Here is a 20,709-nt window from a genome sequence, read left to right as displayed (position 1 = left end):
GCTTTGTCCTTTTATTAGATTTGAGAGCTAAGAATTTTAAAAGACCTATATTTAACTACATTTTTGTTCTGCTTTTTAGCTATTATTTCCTTCTTTGAGCTACTGAGTATAAAATGCCTCCTTAAGATGTACCAGAAAATAAATCAATTAAAACCAAGAAACTCATACAGATTTTGAACTGAGATGAATTTCATATTAAAGTTTTTAGTAGCAGACTCTTCAAAAACCAGCTCCAGATTCTATAGTTCTTTAGCCCAGAACAACAGCACTTCAAATGTCTTTTTCTTTAAATTTATTATAAAGCTGATGAACAGGGGGGTTACAGTTATATAAGCAAGGTAATGAGTTATATGAGTAAGGTAATGAGTATATTACCCCCTCCCTCATTTACTCATGCTTGTCACTCTCCCCACCCCTCCCAAGCTGTAAAGTTCATTTCCAACATAAAGTCTAGTGAGTATCATTGTTGCATTAATTCAGCCCTTGTCCTGCTGTTTCTGTGATTCCCTTTCCCTTCCACAGATCAGATAAACGTATATACAAGACAAATGGTACAGAAAACTAAAACAGAAAAAAAGAGAAATAACTGCTTAAGAGATAATACCACAGTCAGTACCATCTGCCACCAAAGTCTTTGTATCAAAGGCCAGAACCTGTACTGATATCCAACATTAGTTCAGACAGCCTGGGTATATCCATTTTCACTTTTTTCTCTTCCTTTTCCTTTTACTTGTTTGTTTTTGCTTTGTTTTTATCTGTTCTGTGGTTGGGTTGGTTTTGTTTATATTTTTAGCTTGCTTCATTCTGCTTAGGCTGGACTTAAACCCACTATGTAGGCCATGTTGGCATTGAACTCCCCACTATTCTGCCTCAACTGCTAGGTGCTGCGATTGCAGCTGTGCACCACCACGCCAGGCTCTCCACTGATGCATTCAGTAAATAAATTCCCCCAACATTTCAGAACAGGTCTGCTTCTAAGTCTGACAGAAGTTCATCGTCTCAGCAGAATCAAAATACCTTCCTGTGTGTGATACTGAATGTGAGGGTTTGTTCATGTGCTACAGTGCTAACAGAACCTTCTACATTAGTAAATGACATTTGTTAAGGTCATCCAGTACAGGCAGGTCACTGAGGTGTGCTGTCCCCATTAAGTTCTAGGAAACAAGTACCTTTTTTTATTTTTTAGTATTTTCAGGTACCTCGCAGTACTTTTTAATATTTATTTTTACCGTAGTCTTTCAATATTCCTTTAATTTTTTTCCTACATTAATGAACAAGTTACTCACTTTACTAAGACATTTTAGGCACCATCTCTTTTAAAAGCCTTTTATAAACTAAGAAAAGAGCCAAGCACTGGTGGTTCATGTCTGAAATTCTAGTTACTCAAGAGGCAGAGATCTGAAGGATCTGATTATCTGGATATTAAAGTTTGTTAGGATCTATTTGCAAAATAACCAGCAAAAAGGAGGAGTGGCTCAAGTAGTAGAGTATGAACCAAGTAAACAAGCTGAGCAAGCATAGGGCCTGATTTCAAATATTTCAAAACTTAGTTGATTTCAAATTTCAGTACTAAATATAGATAGGTAGGTAGATAGCTAGTTAGACAGATAAGAAAGTAATGAAAGGCCAAGACAAAAGCAAGAAAGTTTCACCCCATTCCTCTTCCATAATAAAACTGTGGGCAAAATTTCCAAACAGCTTTACCAGAACTCTGAAAGGGAGAAAAAGGGTATGGCAACTAAGCAAATCTTTGACCAAGAAGAAGGCCACACAAACAGCATAATAAACGGTGTCATTTGTAACTGGACCTCACATCATGCTCGTCTAAGTATGAGAACTAGAATACGTTGTATTGAATGCCAGGTGGGTTCTGCTCCTTACTAGTAGAACAGTTTTGTTATAAGAAATTATTTTGTCTCATTTGACCTGTGGGCAGATGTTCCAGAGACGTTCCAGTGTTCCATCTAACAGTTCTCCAGAATGCAGAAGAAACTAAACAGAAGTCATTTTGTCAAAACATTGAGAGATAAATGAACTAGCTCTTCTACCTGGGAAAAAAAATAAGGAACAGTTGAGAGAAATAATAGGTCTGAAGTGCAGAGATAAACTAAGTACAGAGATAGACTAAGCTGAAGTTTTAAAGATATAGTATCATAAAACTTTTCTTTGAAAAGTAAATTCAATCAGGATAAGTAACTATAACATTTTTCATCTGCATCCCTATTTCTACTCAATAGTATTAATCCCAAAAGGAATTTAACTACTCTATTTACAGTAGCATCAAAAAGAAAACAATATGGCCAGGCACTAGTGGCTCATGCCTATAGTCCTAGCTACTAAGGAGACTCAGATCTCAGGATTACAATTCAAAGCCAGCTCAGGCAAGAATGTTCACAGGACTCTTATCTCCAATTAACCACCAAAAAGCTGAAAGTGGAGCTGTGACTCAAGTGGTAAAAAGTGATAAAGCATTAGCCTTGAGCAAAATAAAGCTCAAGGACAGTGCCCAGGCTCTGAGTTCAAGCTCAAGGACCTGCACAACAATGTGAATAAATTTAACTAAATATTTACAAGTCTTATACTCTGAAAACTACAATGCATTGTTAAAAATTAATTTATTATCGGGTGGGAGGAGGTGGGGGAGTATGGGAAGGAATGGGAAAGAGGAAGCAACAATGCCTGATAAGAAATGTACTCGTTATCTTGCCCAAGTAATTGTAACTCCTCTGTACGGTATTCTCACAATAAAAAAATAATTTATTATGACTAAAAAGTGTCTAATCTTCATAGATTGGAGGACTTTACATTGTTAAAATGGCAATGCTCACTAAAACAATCCACATATTTAAAGCACTTTTTGTCATAATCTCACAAATGCCAAGCTTAAAATTTATGCTTAAGGTTATCCTATAGTGCAAACAAAAAGCTTGGAAAGACACAAAGTTAGAAGACTCATATTTTAAACTACAAGACATACATCAAAACCACAGTAATCAAAACAGCACAGTAGTCACAGGATGTGACACATATGTACCAATGGAACAGAAAACTAAAGATCATCATGTGAGCAAAAAAGGTCAGACTGGGGATGACAAGTGTAGCATGTTCTTCCTTACACACACAGTGCATAAACTTAACCAAAGATGTGTCAGTCTTCCACATGTGGAAATTTATATACACACACATATATGGATGTGTGTGAGCATGAAATAAAACAATAAAGTTTTATTCCGCCTAAGAAGAGTAAAACTACTATTTGTTGAAACATGTATGGAACTGAAGATAATGTTTAGTGAAATAACCATTCCCATGAAAACATATTTTCTCTTATCTGTGGAACTTCTGAAGAAAATAAAACCAAAGATCATGGAAATAGGAAGGGTTAGTGACACTTAAGGGAAAGGTGGAAGGGGAGCGAAGAGTTGAAGAGAAAGCAAAAGAGGATTGACTACGGTCAAAGTACCTTCTACGTGTATACAGAACTGTCACAAGGAAACTTGTCATTGTGTACAATTGATATTCACCAACTTAAAAAAAAGAAAAGACAAGTGAGCCAGTTTACATTAGTCAGTCGGGGATAACATAAAAAATGAAGACACACGTAAGTCAATAAATGTAATCCAACATATCAACAGAGCCAAGGTCAAGAATCACATGATTATCGCCACAGATGCAGAAAAGGACTTTGATAAAATTCAACATTCATTCATGCTAAAAGCTCTGGAGAAAATAGGAATAGAAGGAACATTTCTAAAAACAATAAAAGCCATTTATGACAGACCAATAGCCAATATTATACTTAATGGGGAAAAGCTACAACCAATTCTCCTAAAATCAGGAACAAGGCAAGGATGCCCACTGTCTCCACTCCTCTTCAATATAGTCTTAGAACCCTTAGCCAGGGCAATAAGGCAAGAAAAAGACATTAAAGGATCCGCATAGGGAAAGAAGAAGTTAAACTATCCCTTTTTGCAGACGACATGATACTATACCTCCATGATCCCAAAAACTCCATCCCCAAACTCTTAGAAATCATAAATCACTTCGGCAAAATAGCAGGATACAAAATAAACCCACAAAAATCAGTTGCCTTCCTATACACTGATAATGTACAGGAAGAGAGGGAAATAAAGGGAGCAACCCCATTCACAATAACCTCCCAAAAAATAAAATATTTAGGAATTAACCTAACCAAAGATGTAAAAGAACTATTTAATGAGAACTGTAAAAAGTTAAAGAAAGAAATTGAAGAAGACACTAGGAAATGGAAAGACCTCCCATGCTCCTGGATAGGCAGACTTAATATAGTAAAGATGGTAATACTTCCAAAACTAATATACAACTTCAATGCAGTTCCTATTAAAATCCCAATGACGTACATCACTGAAATACAGAAAACAGTCCAAAAATTCATATGGAACAACAAAAGACCTAGAATAGCCAAAACAATTCTAGGGGATAAAGACAATATGGGAGGGCTATCCATGCCGAACTTCAAACTCTACTACAGAGCTATAATCACAAAGACAGCATGGTACTGGCACAAAAACAGACCCGAAGACCAATGGAACAGAATAGAAGATCCAGAAATAAATCCACAGGCCTACAGCCAGCTGATATTCGACAAAGGAGCCAAAGACATACAATGGAAGAAACACAGCCTCTTCAACCACTGGTGCTGGGAAAACTGGGCAGCCACATGCAGAAAACTAAAAGTGGACCCCAGCCTATCACCATGCACCAACATCAATTCAAAATGGATTAAAGACCTTAACATTAAACCTGAATCTCTGAAACTACTGCAGGACAGAGTAGGAGACACACTTGAACTAATAGGCACAGGAAGGAACTTCCTGAACAGAGTCCCAGGGTCACAACAAGTTGGAGAGAGACTCGACAAATGGGACTACCTTAAAATAAAAAGCTTCTGCACAGCTAAATCTATCGCAACTAAGCTAGAAAGACAACCAACGAATTGGGAAAAAATATTTACCAGCAATATATCAGACAAGGGGTTAACATCCTGTATATACAGGGAACTCAAGAAACTAATCCCTCCCAAACCTAACAAACCAATTACTAAATGGGCAAGGGAACTAAAGAGGGACTTCTCAAATGAAGAAATAAAAATGGCAAAGAAACACATGAGGAAATGTTCATCATCCCTGGTGGTGAAGGAAATGCAAATAAAGACAACCCTGAGATACCACCTTACCCCAGTCAGAATGTCCCACATCCACAAATCAGCCAACGACAAATGCTGGAGGGGATGTGGAGAAAGAGGAACACTATTACACTGCTGGTGGGAATGTGCACTTATACAACCACTTTGGAAAGCAGTCTGGAGGGTCCTTAGAAAGCTAAAGATTGACCTCCCTTACGACCCAGTCATACCACTTCTAGGCATCTACCCTGAACAACAGGAACCAATACACAAAGACACGTGCACCTCCATGTTTATTGCAGCACTGTTCACAATAGCTAGGATATGGAAACAACCTAGATGCCCCACCACAGATGAATGGATCCAAAAATTGTGGTATCTATACACAATGGAATATTATGCAGCCATTAGAAATGACAAAATAATGGCATTTGCAGGGAAATGGATGGAGCTAGAAGGAATCATGTTGAGCGAGGTTAGCCAGGAACAAAGAGACAAACAGTACATGGTCTCCCTGATAAGTGGATGCTAAATCCAAAATGTTAGGTGATAGGACAAAACTAACAGGACTTAAGAAACAAAGAACTCCCACTCATCTGGTTGAACCACTACTAAATATCCCCATGCTGCTGATCACATATATGGTATATAACATGTGAACACCGTTATATATTACAGACTGTGATAGACAATTTGCTCCAGGAAAGTTAGAATGAACTTGTGACTTTAAATGAGCATCATTATTCCACAATACTGTGAATTTCCAGAAATTATGTAATCACTTAATCACAATCAAAGAAAAAAAAGAACCTCGGGGAAGGGAGGGAGGGAGGGGATGGTAGGGGGAAAACAATGGAGGGGGTAACAATGTTCAAGAGGAAGTGTACTCATTACCTCACTCATGCAACTGTAACCCTCTGTATAGTATCTTTACAATAAAAAAAAAATGAAGACACAGATGAGTTTTTCTAAAAATACAATTTTTTTTTAATTTTATTTTATTTTATTTGAGAACATACTGTACAGAGGGGTTACAATTACATGGTCAGGATAATGCATACATTTCTTACCAAGCATTGCAGCCTCCTCCTTTGTTTACCCTTCACCTCCCTTCCCAGCCTCCCCCCTCCCCCCCACCCAATCATACTCCCCCTCCCCCCCCCTCCGACATTGTAAAGCTGGTTTTGACATGACATTTTGTACTTCTCATTGTTGCAACAGGTCCACCTGAATCCCTAACCGACTTGTTTGTCCCCATCTCCTCCACATGTTATACTGACATCAAATATAGTGAAAGCAGGGGTTACACTGTGGGAGAGGGACATACAAAGCAACCAAGAAATAATCTTATAAATGCGTTAGAAACACATGCATGAAAGAAACCAAAACATTAAAATACATATTTGAGGGTTCGCTTTCCTAACATCACATTCTCTGACTTTTTCCGCTTGACTCATACCTATACTAGATATTGCAAATAAGGGAAACCATGGGACCTATGTTTCTTTGGGCCTGGCTTACTTCACTTAATATAATTTTTTCCAAGCCTTTCCATTTCCTAACAAATGGGACAATGTCATTCTTTCTGATGGAGGCATAGAATTCCATTGTGTATATATACCACATTTTCTTGATCCATTCATCTACTGAGGGGCATCTGGGTTGGTTCCATGTCTTAGCTATGGTAAATAATGCTGCAATAAACATAGTTGTGCTGGTAGCTTTAGTGTGGCCTTGTTTGTGATCATTTGGGTAAATGCCCAAAAGTGGGATTGCTGGGTCATTGGGGAGCTCTATGTGGAGTCTTTTGAGGAACCTCCATACTGCTTTCCAAAGTGGTTGAACAAGTTTACATTCCCACCAACAATGAAGTAAGGTTCCTTTCTGTCCACATCCCCTCCAGCATCTGTTGTTGTTAGAGTTCTTGATTTTTGCTGTTCTAACTGGAGTGAGGTGATATCTCAATGTTGTTTTGATTTGCATTTCTTTTATGGCTAGGGATGTTGAACATTTCTTCATGTGTCTATTGGCCATCCTTCTTTCTTCTTCAGAGAAGCTTCTCTTTAAGTCTTTCGCCCACTTACTTATTGGGCAGTTGTTTCTTTGAGGATTTGTTGTTGGGTGGTTTAATTAAAAATACAATTTTTAAACCCGCCATCCTCAGTAAAATCTGCTATGCTCAAGCATGCTTCCACTGTATATTTGGCAGGTTCAGACGGGTTGTTTCCAGCTCTAAGTCAGATTACATTTCTGTCTAGAATGCCAAAGTCCACTTTCACTGCAAGTGAGGTTGTGTCAATGTCCCAGAATGACCTCACCTAACCCTTGGATGCTATCCAGGTGTCACGGGTAAATGATGAATACATTCATTGACTTTGTCTCTCTATTGATAAGACATATAGTTTGAGATAAGGTAGTGGATTCTTATGATTTTATGTTGCCTGGAAAACCATTTTAAATATAAAATGTTTAATTTTCCCAATATACAGAGGCAAGGTGCAGGTATGCTAGGCACAATTTCCCAAATACACCCCTGAATAACTCAAGTCAGTGGTGATTTAATAACTAGAGGCTATTCACTTTTTTTGAGCTCTCTTTAAATAGACCGTTCATGCATTTCCCTCTCCACTTAATATGACCCGCATTTATTGTTGCAAGTGGCTTAGTATATTGTTTCAAGTAGCCTTGGCTTTCCTTCCATTCATAGTACACCCCCTCTACCCCAGGATCTGATAGTAAAATATTCCCATTTGCTTCCTGCTGTTATAATATCATCTGTGCTGTCCATCTGAATGACTGGGAGCTATTTCAGATTCACCTGGTTTTTCCAGATTGACCTAAGAGAACTCAAAACCCTGACACTCCCCTCCCCCTCAGCAGCTCCACGGTGAGGCTCTCATGAACTAAACAAAAGTCAGACAAGACTCACAAGGCAGGCACAATTATAAACAAGGTCCCAATGTGAGGGAGCTTTGGTTGTGAGTGAGGAAACCAGGTATCATTCCGTCTGCTGTGAAAGACATCTGTAAAACACTGTGTTCCAGTACCTTTCCTTTCCTACTTGGGCACCATTGCTAGTACTCCAGTAATAAAACCCCAACTTATCTAGGAGGGTATCAAAACAGAAGGGTGTGTGATCAAGCTAGACAAAAGACATTATGATTCAATAGAGGGTTTTAGAGAATTCACCAAGGAAGGAGGAGGGATTAGGGGTGCTGTCTAGAATAAGTGTGTCATAAGTACAATACCACAATGTCATGTGCTTCAAAGACATCTCCTGTGTTTTGCTATTCTTCATTGTCTGTATGCTTTCTGAAGGAATAGAATAAATGATCCAGCCACCAACATGAGGATGTCATCTCTGCCACTTTGAATACTTAAACCTTAGGGATGTGGCAGGGAAAAATACAAAGTAACCACTAGAGGTCAGTGCTGGGACACCAACCTTGTAAATGTAGAGGGGTCTCATTCCACCAATCGTCAGGAGTACTCAATATTCAGTGCGAAGTGTTTGAGTACTCACACTTGAACACGGAAGATATTTTGCATTCATGACTATTATGTGAATATTGCTTACAAGTTGCTTAAATTAAAATGTGCATATCCATGTATTTCTAGTAACGGTTTGCCATGAGTGGCTATATTTAGTATAAGTATAAACTGTCAATCACTTGATAGATTTGCAAATTTATCAAACCTTAATATAACCTGTCTGTTCCTATTTGGCTGATGATACAACATCACACCATGTGCTGCTGACTAATTCACATTTTACAAAAGTTTTATAACTCAATACTCATATTTAATATCCAACTTGATATAATTTATTATTTGCATTAAGAAAAATAATATTATTAATCACGTTGTACCATTCCTAGTATCGCAATTACTTGGAGGAAGGGTTTTTAAGAGAACATTTTCCTGTGAAGAATGCATGCCTTTTTAGGGTTAGCTAAGAACACACTGGGCTACTGACAGCTTACTTGCAGTTTGCAGATAGTGTGTTGATGATCTCCCAGTTTGGAAAGAGCAGCTTACTCTGAGAACAGCTGCACACACCACATGATGTAATTCTTCCCCCCAAAGGCACAACAGCTGAAATTTTACATGGCAATGCATTTTGCTGGAGATTGGAGATGTGGACATGGGAACTTATCTCTTGTTTCTTAATCTATTTTTTTCCTCTTGTGTTACTGAGGATGGAACCCAGGATCTTACACTGAGCTACATACCTAGCTTAGATGTCATCTTTTCTCCTTTGATTCATCTGTCCATAATAAACTTTGAAGAGAACAATAGTCTTCCTCTTCACACTAACTCAGCCCAAATTATTTCTACCTTTCTAGCTCTAATTTCTCCTTTCTCATATTGTTTGCTTTCCACTCAGAATATTTTTGAGCAACAAAATATTACCAAACAACTGATTAGTCATATTGTATTGCTCCTGTTTCTGCTGTGTTTTCATTCTTGTCATCACAGGTGTATTTTTGCAATAGGCATTTCAGTTCTTCTTAGAAACACACCCATTTCTTTCTCAAGAATTTTGAGGTGACAGTAGATGAATGGATCAAGAAAATGTGGTATATATACACAATGGAATTCTATGCCTCCATCAGAAAGAATGACCTTGCCCCATTTGTTAGGAAATGGAAAGGCTTGGAAAAAATTATATTAAGTGAAGTAAGCCAAGCCCAAAGAAACATAGGTCCCATGGTTTCCTTTATTTGTAATATCTAGTATATGTATGAGTCAAGCAGAAAAGGTCAGATAATGTGATGTGAGGAAAATGAAACTTTAGATATGTATTTAAATTTTTTTTCTTTTGTGCATTTGTTTCTAATGCATTTACAAGATTATTTCTTTGTTGCTTTGTATGTCCCTCCCCCACAGTATAACCCCTGCTTTCACTATATTTGATGTTGGTATAATTTGTGGAGGAGACGGGGAAAAACAAGTCGTTTAAGGATACAGGTGGACCTGTTGCAACTATGAGAAGTACAAGTGTCATGTTGAGAACTCACTTTACAACTTTGGTGTGTGTGGGGGGGATTGGGTGGCGGGGGCGGGGGGAGGCTGGGAAGGGATGTGAAGGGTAAACAAAGGAGGAGGCTGCAATGCTTGATAAGAAATGTACTCATTATCTTGCCCATGTAATTGTAACCCCTCTGTACAGTATCTTCACAAAAAATTAAAATTAAAATTAAAAAAAAGAATTTTGAGGTGAGATTATAATAGACTTTATTTTTATATTTTAACCCACTAACACACATAGAAAAAAATCAACAGTAAGCTATAATAAATCTTTTCTTCTTAGTAATTAGGTTAAATACTTCAAATAAAAAAATACATAAGCAGGGGTAGAAAAAAACAACAGTAAGCTATAAAAAGTATTTTCCTATCAGTAATTGCTTTAAATGTAAATAAATTGAACACTTCCATTAAAAGACGTCTTTTGGCTGAATGGAAAGAAGAAAAGATCCTGCAGAATGCTAACTGAATTCATGCTCCAAACATATATAAGATCTATGTGAAAGGATGGGAAATGGTCACCAAAATGGTCTCCAGAACAAGCAGAATGACCACAATGTTTGTAACTACATAGGCATTCAGTGAAAAGCTGCCACGGCAGATCAAAACAAAGACCAATTTACCTTAAAAATAAGCTCATAATAAATCAATAAGCAGCCAACCTCAGAGTCCAAACAACCTGACACACACACCAGCACTGGCATAACTGAAAGAACTAGTCAGCAACACTATGATAGGTATGTTTAACATTCTACTACTAATAATAAAATATCCAAAGAGACATGAGAAACATGATAGACCAATATTCAGGTACTCTATATTCTGACACCAGAATACTTTCTTCTCAAGCACACATGAGACCTTGTCAGGATATATCATATATTAGGCCACACACACACACACACACACACACACACACACACACAAACACACATCCATATTCTACCTTCACATTCTTGTCTGTATGTAAGACATTAATATTTGGAACATCTCTGAAATCACTCAACATATATACTTTGATCTGTGACTATTCGAAAATTTTCAGGACACAGACTGGGAACTAATTCAACAAGCAAAGGAGGAAATATGTCTTCTTTGTATCCAGCATTTAAAAAACAAAAAACCAACTTCCAAGAAAACTTTCAAGCAGCCTAATGTACAAATGATGAAAACCTGCTTTCCAGTCACTGCCTTGAGAAAGGGCCTGTTTTTCTAACACCAAAGCTGTTTCCGAGAAACTAAGTTTGTTAGCTTTCACTTTCAAACTTAGGTTTGTCCAAACTGAAAGTTGTTTCAAGTTGTCCTGAATTAACACCAGAAATCTCTTGCTCATGAATAAAAACAGATAAGCAGGGCTGGGAAGGTGGCTCAGTGGTAGAGTGCTTGCCTTGCATGCCTAAGGCCCTGGATTTGATTCCTCGCACCACATAAGCAGAAAAAGCCAGAAGTGGCGCTGTGGCTTAAGTGGTAGAGTGCTAGCCTTGACCTGAAGAGCTGAGGGATAACGCCAGACCCAGAGTTTGGGCCCCATGACAAAAAGACCAAAAAAAAAAGTCCAGAGAGTTTAAATTTTTGCAAGGCTAGACAGACTTCAAAAACAGGAACAGTTAGGAGCTGGGAAGGTGGCTCAGTGGTAGAGTGCTTGCCTCACATGCATGAGGCCCTGGGTTCAATTCCTCAGCACCACATAAGCAGAAAAAGGTGGAAATGGCGCTGGGGCTCAAATGTTAGAGCACTAGCCTTGAGCTGAAGAGCTGAGGGACAGCGCCCAGGACTAGAGTTCAAGCCCCATGACTGGAAAAAAAAAAAATCAGGAACCATTAAAGGAGAGACTTATATTCACAGCAAGTTTCAGTCCACTTTAGCAAAATACAGAGCCATTAAGGGGAACATACTTTGAGTTTGTTTTAACCCTTTGAGGAAATATCCAAACAAGCAGACATCAGGGCAATGTGACCTGAGAATTGCTTTTACTCACACACTAACCATCTTTAAGCTGTCTTTACTGGTCTGTAAAATTCAGATGATAACAACTATATCATAAGTACTGCAAAAGACAAAAGCAATTAAAATACCTGGAGATTTTCCCACAGAACATAAAGCATCTGACCATTTCCCCTCTCCTTAACCCTCTATTTGCTCTCTCCCCTCCCACTAGTACCACCATCCAGACAGGACCTCTTTTACATTCCTGTCATTTGTCTTTTTTATATACATTAGTGGCTCAAATGTGTTTTACCTTGGTATTTCACATACACACACGTGATACTTTACTCACATCGACTGCCTCCTTTACTCTCCCCTTCACCATTTTACCTGCTTCCTGTGCTTCAGCTGTTGCAGTGTTTCACTTCGCCGTCTTTATTCACAAACACAGTGTATTTGGGGATTGTTCACTTGTAACATTTTCTTTGCACAACCCATCATGCCCTCAGTCACAGTTACTGACTTTGCAGAGATGTTTCTTTCCGGTCTGGCATCCACATATTATAAGAGAAAAACATCATCTTTCATGAACATAGTCACTTTCACCGTGCGGATTCAGTCAATAAAAAACAAAAACCTTGTTCAGGTCTTATGTGGCAGAGGTTTTGATTAAGCAGTCAGAAAGAGAGAGAAAGCCCTGTCTTCAAGGAGATACATTCTAGCAAGTTGTAAAGAACATTGTAAAGCAGATGGAAAGTCAAACAACTATAACTCTTCCCCAGAAAAATGAAGCAGAGAAGAGGAAGAGCAGGAGCTTGCACATTAGACTAAAAGAATTTTATAAAAGGTTTAGGAAAAGCATCAATAAAAATGATACTGAACACCTAAGGCATAAAGGAGCTTGTCACCTGGATATCTCGGGTAAATGCGTAAGTGATGGCGAGACCTTGCCTACCACGTCTGAAAGACTACAGGAGTGACAGCTGTCGATCGGATAAGACTCGTCTTATCATGTCTATATTCACTTAGGAAAACATGGGTTTTATTCATCTTAAAGCAAAAACCTGAAATGAGTCTAGGCCCCTTCTTTTTTTTCAGTCCTGGGTTTTGAACTCAGGGCCTAGGCACTGACCCTGGCTCATTTTGCTCAAGGCTAGCACTCTACCACTTGAGGAGCTACAATACCACTTTCAGCTTTTCCTGTGATTAATTGGAGATAAGAGTGGGAGTGGGGCTGGGAAGGTGGCTTAGTGGTAGAGTGCTTGCCTCACATGCCTGAAGCCCTGGGTTCAATTCCTCAGTACCACATACACAGAAAAGCCAGAAGTGGCTCTGTGGCTCAAGGGATAGAGTGTTAGCCTTGAGCAAAAGAAGCTCAGGGACAGTGCCCAGGCCCTGAGTTCAAGCCCAAGGACTGACAACAACAACCAAAAAAAGTCTCATGGACTTTTCTGCCCAGGCTGGCTTCAAATCACCAAGTAGCTAGGAGAACAGGTATGAGCCACCAGTGCCTGACTCTAGGCCCCTTTTCACAGACGTGTCCACCACAGCCACTGCTGGGGTCAGAGGTCAATTCAGAAGGTGTGTCAATGCAATGGATGCAACTGATCCATCCGCACCTCTGCCACTCTCAATGCTGAGACCTACGTGATGCTCAGGCATTGCCCAGTGTGCCAGTTAATGACCAGTTCCATGCTTTCCAAAGAACCCCAGTATGCAGAAGTTAGTGAAACATGCCCAGAATTTGCTCCTGCAGCTTGTCCTAGGACACAGTTGACTTCCATCATCTCCCACCTCCACCATCCATTCTGGATTTTCCACCTCTCTTTGTACCAAACAACAGGCATCTCACTGAACCATCTTTTTAAAATAGGGGCTAAGCATGTAGCTCAGTGTAGGGCATATGCTTAACAAGAACAAAACCCTGAAATTGGATTCCTAGCATCACAAAATAATTAACATAATTTTTAAAACTTAAAAGCAATTTGAACAAACACTGGTGGCTTATGCCTATAATCCTAGCTAATCAGGAGGCTGAGAGCTGAGGATTGCGGTTCAAAGTCAGCCCAGGCAAGAAAGTCTGTGAGACTCTTATCTCCAATTAACCACCAGAAAACCGGAAGTGGGTCAAGTGGTGGAGCGCTCTCCTTGAGCTAAAGCAGGCCCAGAGTTCAAGCCCCACAACCGACAAAAAAAGTACTTAAAATTATTTATTTACAAGACTAATCATCATCATACCACCACCACCCCAAAAAAATATAACTTGAAAGCAACTTATTCAACAGCTTTGGGTCCATAAAGGTGAGCTTATGTTCTCAGAAGGAAATGAGTAGCACATAGCACTTTACCCTAACTTTAAGGGTTTATGATGGTATATTCAGCCTCCTACACCATTTTCCATAATAGTCGTGTTGTGGTTGGCCCCTGACATACTGTTCAGTAGCATGTTGAATCACCAAAAACAGTTTCACTTTGTTGAATAAAGATATATAGGTGGAAATCAGATAGAAACAATTATTTCAGGTTTCTCTATAAATAACTTCAGAATAATGGCAAATTGACTAGTGCTTGTCTAGTCTCATTGAAAATCAGCAATAGTGGAGCACTGTTTAGAATCTAGTTTATTTAACACCTTGCTTTGTACATTTTTGTTGATCAGTTCATTCTAATCTATTTCAGGGTCAGATGTTACAACTTTTTAAAAATTTTTTTGAAACTTTATCAGGAAGTGGTACAAAAGTCACAGACATCAAGTAGTTTCAGAAGTGTCACTACTGCAAAAGAAAAAAATAGAATGAAGAATGAAATATCTCAGTAGCAATGTATTAGCTGCAGAGCAAGCAGGCACTGTTAGAGACGTATTCCTGTACTGTCATCTTCAGAGTTTCCTTTTTCTTTACTTTCATATAAAACTTCACAACAGAAGCTGACTGTGCCTAGAGCTGTTCTTCAACAACATTTTAGCCTGTTACCATGTTAGCCTATCAACATGGCCTTGAGTCAAGTATGCCACAAAAAGTATCTACAATCTTTCTTTCCTAAATTGTGACCATAAACAGTATGATCAGAAATGTGCAACTCTCCAAGTGCCATCCTGTATAAATATGTACAGGTTCTTGGAAGAAAGCCTTCAGGCTTCTTTTGCTCAGAAAGGGTATTGTTTTGGAAATAAATCCCCCTGATCTTCTTTCCTATTTGCAGGAGGTAATGAATCATTATCCTATCTTAATTTTTGGCTGTGCTAGTTTGGGTTTGACATTTACCTTAAATGTAAACACATTTTATTCAGTGATGGTCTATGTTTTATGGTGTTTTGGATTTAGATAGCATTATTAATGCTACATACTTAGAAACTGTACTCTACTCTTTTTGGTCAAGTGTGTGAGAAATTTAAGTTACTGCTACAGATGTGTACAAGGTCAAATGTTTACAAGTACAATGAAGCTCTGAGCTTTTCTTTGTTATCATTTTTAGTAGCAGTAATAGTAATAGAATTCTTCATTAAAGTTTATTCTTGTGTTCTGTTTCTTCTTGAGAAAATTCTAGCAGTTGTATAACTTCAGAAGGTCCAGTTCTGCCACCACTGCACAAGCAGAGTGCCTGGAGAAGACAAGGTTTCCTTAGCAACCACCTACATTCTGGAAAATGGGAAGCCCAGGCCTGCGAGATTCTTGTGAAGCAATGTTTTCAGTCCTAGGCAGCTGGCTATCAGGGTAATTCCTTAGTCTGGAGAAATGAACAGTCTGGAAGCAGAGTGTGAACATCTTATCTTGGTTCAAAGGTCACAGAGCATCTGGGCCTGTGAACCTATGTAAATATTATTGAGACAAGCTTCTTGTTTGAAGGTCTGTATGCCTGTCTTCCTTATAGCTAGTCTATGTTTTATACTTTGTTGATAATGGCTTTTGCTTTGTGACCTTTCCTGTAACTTGAGAACTAGGAGTGCACAGGGAAAGGGTGGATACATTTTAACAACACAACCCTTAGTTACAACATCAAGAAGGGGCTGAAACAAAGTTATAGGGCTTCAGTCTTTGAATAATATCTTGTGATTTTAATTAGCAGACAAGCATTGAAAGAATAAACCCATAGCCCATTTTATTTCTGTTAGAGCAATAGCAATGTCTATTGTTTCATTCCTAACTTGAGTTTTCTGAGATGTTGTTGTTTGGAACAGTTTAGCTAAGAGCTAGCTGTTCTGTTATGGTTTCAAAAGTGAGGTTTTGGATGTGGGCAGCTGAGGTAAGAAGAACACAAATTTGAGGCTAGATTGGACTGCATAATAAGACCCTATCTCAAGAAAGAAAAAAAGCTTATTATAGTTTTATTTATTTTTAGCTATTTTTTTATGCTCGACTCCTTTCATTATTATCTTTCAATATTTGTACAAAAGAGGTGCCATTTATGAACCCCAAGATAAGGATTCAAATGTTTTTTATTTCTTGCGATTGTTTCTAACATATTTATAAGATGATTTTTTTGTTGCTTTGTATGTCCCTCCCCCACAGCATAACCCCTGCTTTCACTGTATTTGATTATGGTATAATTGTGGAGGGGAAGGGAAAAAACAAAATGTTTAAATAGGGATATAGGTGGACCCATTGCAACAATGAGATGTACAAGATGTTTTGTAGAAAAAAAGAACTTTACACCTTTGGTAGGGATTGGGGACAGGAGAAGGGAGAGGAAGGGGAAACAAAGGAGGAGGCAACAATGCTTGATAAGAAATGTACTCGTTACCTTGCCCATGTAAATTGTAACCCCTCTGTATGGTATTTTCACAATAAAAAAGAGGTGCCATTTAACAAAGCAGTTTATGAATACATATATATATGCAAACCTGAAATTTATATTTAACTCCAATGAGATGCAGAATTGTTACTTTTATGACTATATATCTCTATTGGCCCTCTCCCAATTTTGTGCTATAATTATCTACATATTAACTCTATATGTTTTGACAATTAGTAAAATAAAGACTTTATATAACTAATTGCTTGTGTGTGTGTGTGTGTGTGTGTGTGTGTGTGTGTGTGTGTGTGTGTGTTGGCCAGTACTGGGGCTTCAAATCAGGGCCTCACATTCTTGCTTGGCTTTTTTGCTCATCATCGGTACCCTTGAGACGTGCCTCCAGGTTTTGGCTTTTCTGCTAGCTATTTGGTGATAAAGGAGTCATGAATTTGTCTGCCTGGGCTGGCCTCAAACCTCAGTTCTCACATTATAGCATCCTGAGCAGCATGAGGCACCAGGTTAGCTAATTTAATATCTTTCAAAGAAGCTTAATGAGAAAGTTTAACTATGCAGTGCTTTGTTACAATTGCTTGACTGGAACTGGGCAAGAATGGAAGCACTGGGCTGTCATCACATTCACTAAACAAACACTGGTATCCTGCTCTCCAATGAGGTATCTTGCTGCTGCTTGGAAATTAAAACAGCTCTGTCTTTTGGCCAAACCCACTAAGAGTAGAGCTTGCGATGGGAAGAAAGCAAGTCATGACTAAAGTGCCACACTCGCTGGTCACTAGAGTCGTAAGAAGTCGTCTAAAAGAACTGTTTCAATGTGGTCATATCTTTTAAAGCAATCTGCAGGAACTTTAAATTTATTTCTGTCAGAAGCAAGATTGAAAAAATTAAGTTAAATGACTTTAAAGTAGCCCTTAAAGAAGCCAAAAAATAAGGAGGGATAGACAAAGTTTTGAATAAAGTTATTTTATAGCTCATAATTGGTAGAACCAAGTTTGAGAGTAGCTTGGGCAAGAAGTTTCAGTAACCACAGTTCAACCAATAAAAGCTGGGTGAAGTGTCATGTGCCTGCCATACCAGCTATGTGGGAGAGGCAAATAAGAGGACTGCCACCCAGGACGCAGTCATAAATGTGAAACTGTAGCCCACAGGGTTAAATGTGTGGCTTAAGTGAAAGAGTACTTGCCTAGCAAGTACAAAGCCATGAGTTCAAACCACAGTACTTCCAAATATAAAAATGCACACACACATATATCACATATATTACAACCTGTAAATAAAAAGATAGTACACATGCATCATATGTGCATGTGATATAAAATTCATGTATGTGCATGCAACTGACTTAACAATAAGTGTTTAACAGAGACACTTCTGAATTTCTTCTCCACTTCAAAATTTATATATTCCAACTATTAAGCAATGTGTGGTTCGTATGATGTTCAGAGTTGTTTTATATTTGGTCATTGAGCTGCTTTCCATTTTCTGTCAAGTCCATTGTAGATTATGGATAATTTCCTGAAACTGAGAGCTTAAATTTCAGGCAAAGTAATCAAAACAAAATTAAAATGTGGTAGAGATCGAAAAAAGGGCCATGATAGACTTCTCTAAAAACATGCCTATTTGCAGAGACCTGAAGTGCATGAAAGAACCAGGCTTGAGAGCTTTAAGAGAAGAAAAACTGCTCACACAAAGACCTCCAAAGCAAGAATAATGTGAACATTTCACAACAACTGAATCTCCCGTGAATCTCAGTAAGTACTACTTACTCAGATGTCTTTTAACAGATCATAGCAAAAAGGGAACAGAAATGAGAGCATTTGTCAAATCCCAGATGCTGGTATCTCCACTGGAAAAAAAAAAAAAATTAGCGTATCAGCAGTGGGGGAAGAAAGAACATAGAATTTAAAATTAAACAGAGTTTGTTTTGTTTATCATCATTCTGACTTAGTTCAGGAATTTGGGCAAAAATAAACTTAGCCTCTCTCTGTCAGATAATTACTATTTTTTTTAATAGGTAAAGTCTGGTATTTTATACAGAAAAAAAAAAATTAGCTTTACGCCGGGCGCTGGTGGCTCACGCCTGTAATCCTAGCTACTCAGGAGGCTGAGATCTGAGGATCGCGGTTCAAAGCCAGCCCGGGCAGGAGAGACCGTGAGACTCCTATCTCCAATAAACCACCAGAAAACCGAAAGTGGCGCTGTAGCTCAAGTGGTAGAGCGCTCGCCTTGAGCTGAAGAGCTGAGGGACAGCGCCCAGGCCCAGAGTTCAAGCCCCATGACCGACAAAAAAAAAAAAAATTAGCTTTAAGTATTTGAAGCGGAAAGCTCAACATTGGGTGGCCCCATCTATTTGGCCTCTGGTGAAAGCATAGTGTATCCTTTATTGCATTGTGGGTGGGGTCTTGTTAAGGCTGACATGCGGGACAGAGATGTTGCATGTTGTTGCACAGTGTCGCACAATGTGAAGGGGTGGGGGGCAGTGGCACTACCTTAAAAAATGCACACTTGTGACATTTCTTAACCACAAACATCACCCCTCTGTATGTCACTTTTAAAATAACAATAAGAAATAAAACAAAAACCCAAAATCCCCAAACACAGCCACAAGAAACATATTGATCTCTTTTAGATAAAAGTGAGGTTGATGGGGTACATGTATGTATGTATGTATATATGTATGTATGTATATATATATGTATGTGTGTATGTGTATATGTATATATGAAAAACCACAGTGAACCTCCCCTTGAATGACTAACATATGTTAATAAAAATGTTTAAAATAAAAGGAACATTTGGAGGCCATGTTCAAGCCACATCTGATCACAGACCCACCCTCTGAACTCCCCTTCTATTGAGAAATAGAAACAATACTATTTATTCAGAATGATTATAGTCAGAACTCCATTTCATCTGTAACATCTCCATTTCATTTGTAACATCATCTAAAAATAAAATCCATTCTTTTTACAATTATTTACGCAGCAAACAGAAGCAACAGGGAGGCCATTCAAGAAGCAGTTTGGAATCAAAATGGCTTGGATACAGATTGATTACAGTGCTATGATTTAAGATAATAAAGGGCTCATTTTCTATAAAATCATGAGAAATACCTGTTTTCAATTTAACATGCTCTTTCCTACGCTGACAGCATCTCTAAAAGCATCGTTAGCTCTACTGTGAATGGATCTATTGTTTCCAGAAATCAGACCTCTCGAACTGATCCCCCAACTTTGAAGAAAATTTGATATTTCTGTATCTCTAGGGCATTTCTTAAAAGAGAAAATGCTTTCAAAGATTTCTTTTATCCGATCTAAATTATAAATATATGTAAATTACAGGGTCAAGTGAATACTTACAAGAATATATTCACTAAAGTATGTTATATGCTTTAGTTATGTATTAGCTATGTAGTATGTTATATACATAATGGTGTAAATCCTTTGAACAACTAACTTACAGTTTAACAAAATGGATACCACCAGGAAACTGAAACATGTATTATGTGAAGACTTGGTCAGGGGAGGGAGGGCAGACAAGAGGAGAGAGGAAGGGTGGATGAATGCAGTCCTAACTTTCAGTGTACACATGTGAAAATGAAGCCAGGTAAATGGAAGGGATGAGTGAGATTGGAAGAGATGGGGGAGAATGATGAAGGGTGACACTGATCAGGATATATTGGCTCACACACAGGCACATTGAATTGAAACTCCTTTGTGCAACTACTTACTGGTAACTTTTTTTTTTTTTATTACTTCCAACAAACAGTTTTGAAGGTTCTGGTTGAGACTTTCTAGCTCCTCCTACCAGGCAGGCTTAGGAAAGCAGCTACACTTGTTGATTCA

General features: G+C 38.4%; 1 pseudogene; it reads left to right on the top strand.

Annotated features, from left to right (window-relative positions):
* Positions 1-20,709, top strand: part of LOC122118341 — a 48,465-nt pseudogene that overhangs the window by 26,889 nt on the left and 867 nt on the right.

Source organism: Dipodomys spectabilis, unplaced genomic scaffold (genome assembly GCF_019054845.1).
Source record: "Dipodomys spectabilis isolate Male_0828 unplaced genomic scaffold, ASM1905484v1 ptg000148l, whole genome shotgun sequence".
Classification (NCBI taxonomy): domain Eukaryota; kingdom Metazoa; phylum Chordata; class Mammalia; order Rodentia; family Heteromyidae; genus Dipodomys; species Dipodomys spectabilis.
The sequence above is the reverse complement of the archived record's forward strand: the minus strand, read 5'-3'. Positions and strand labels throughout refer to the sequence as shown.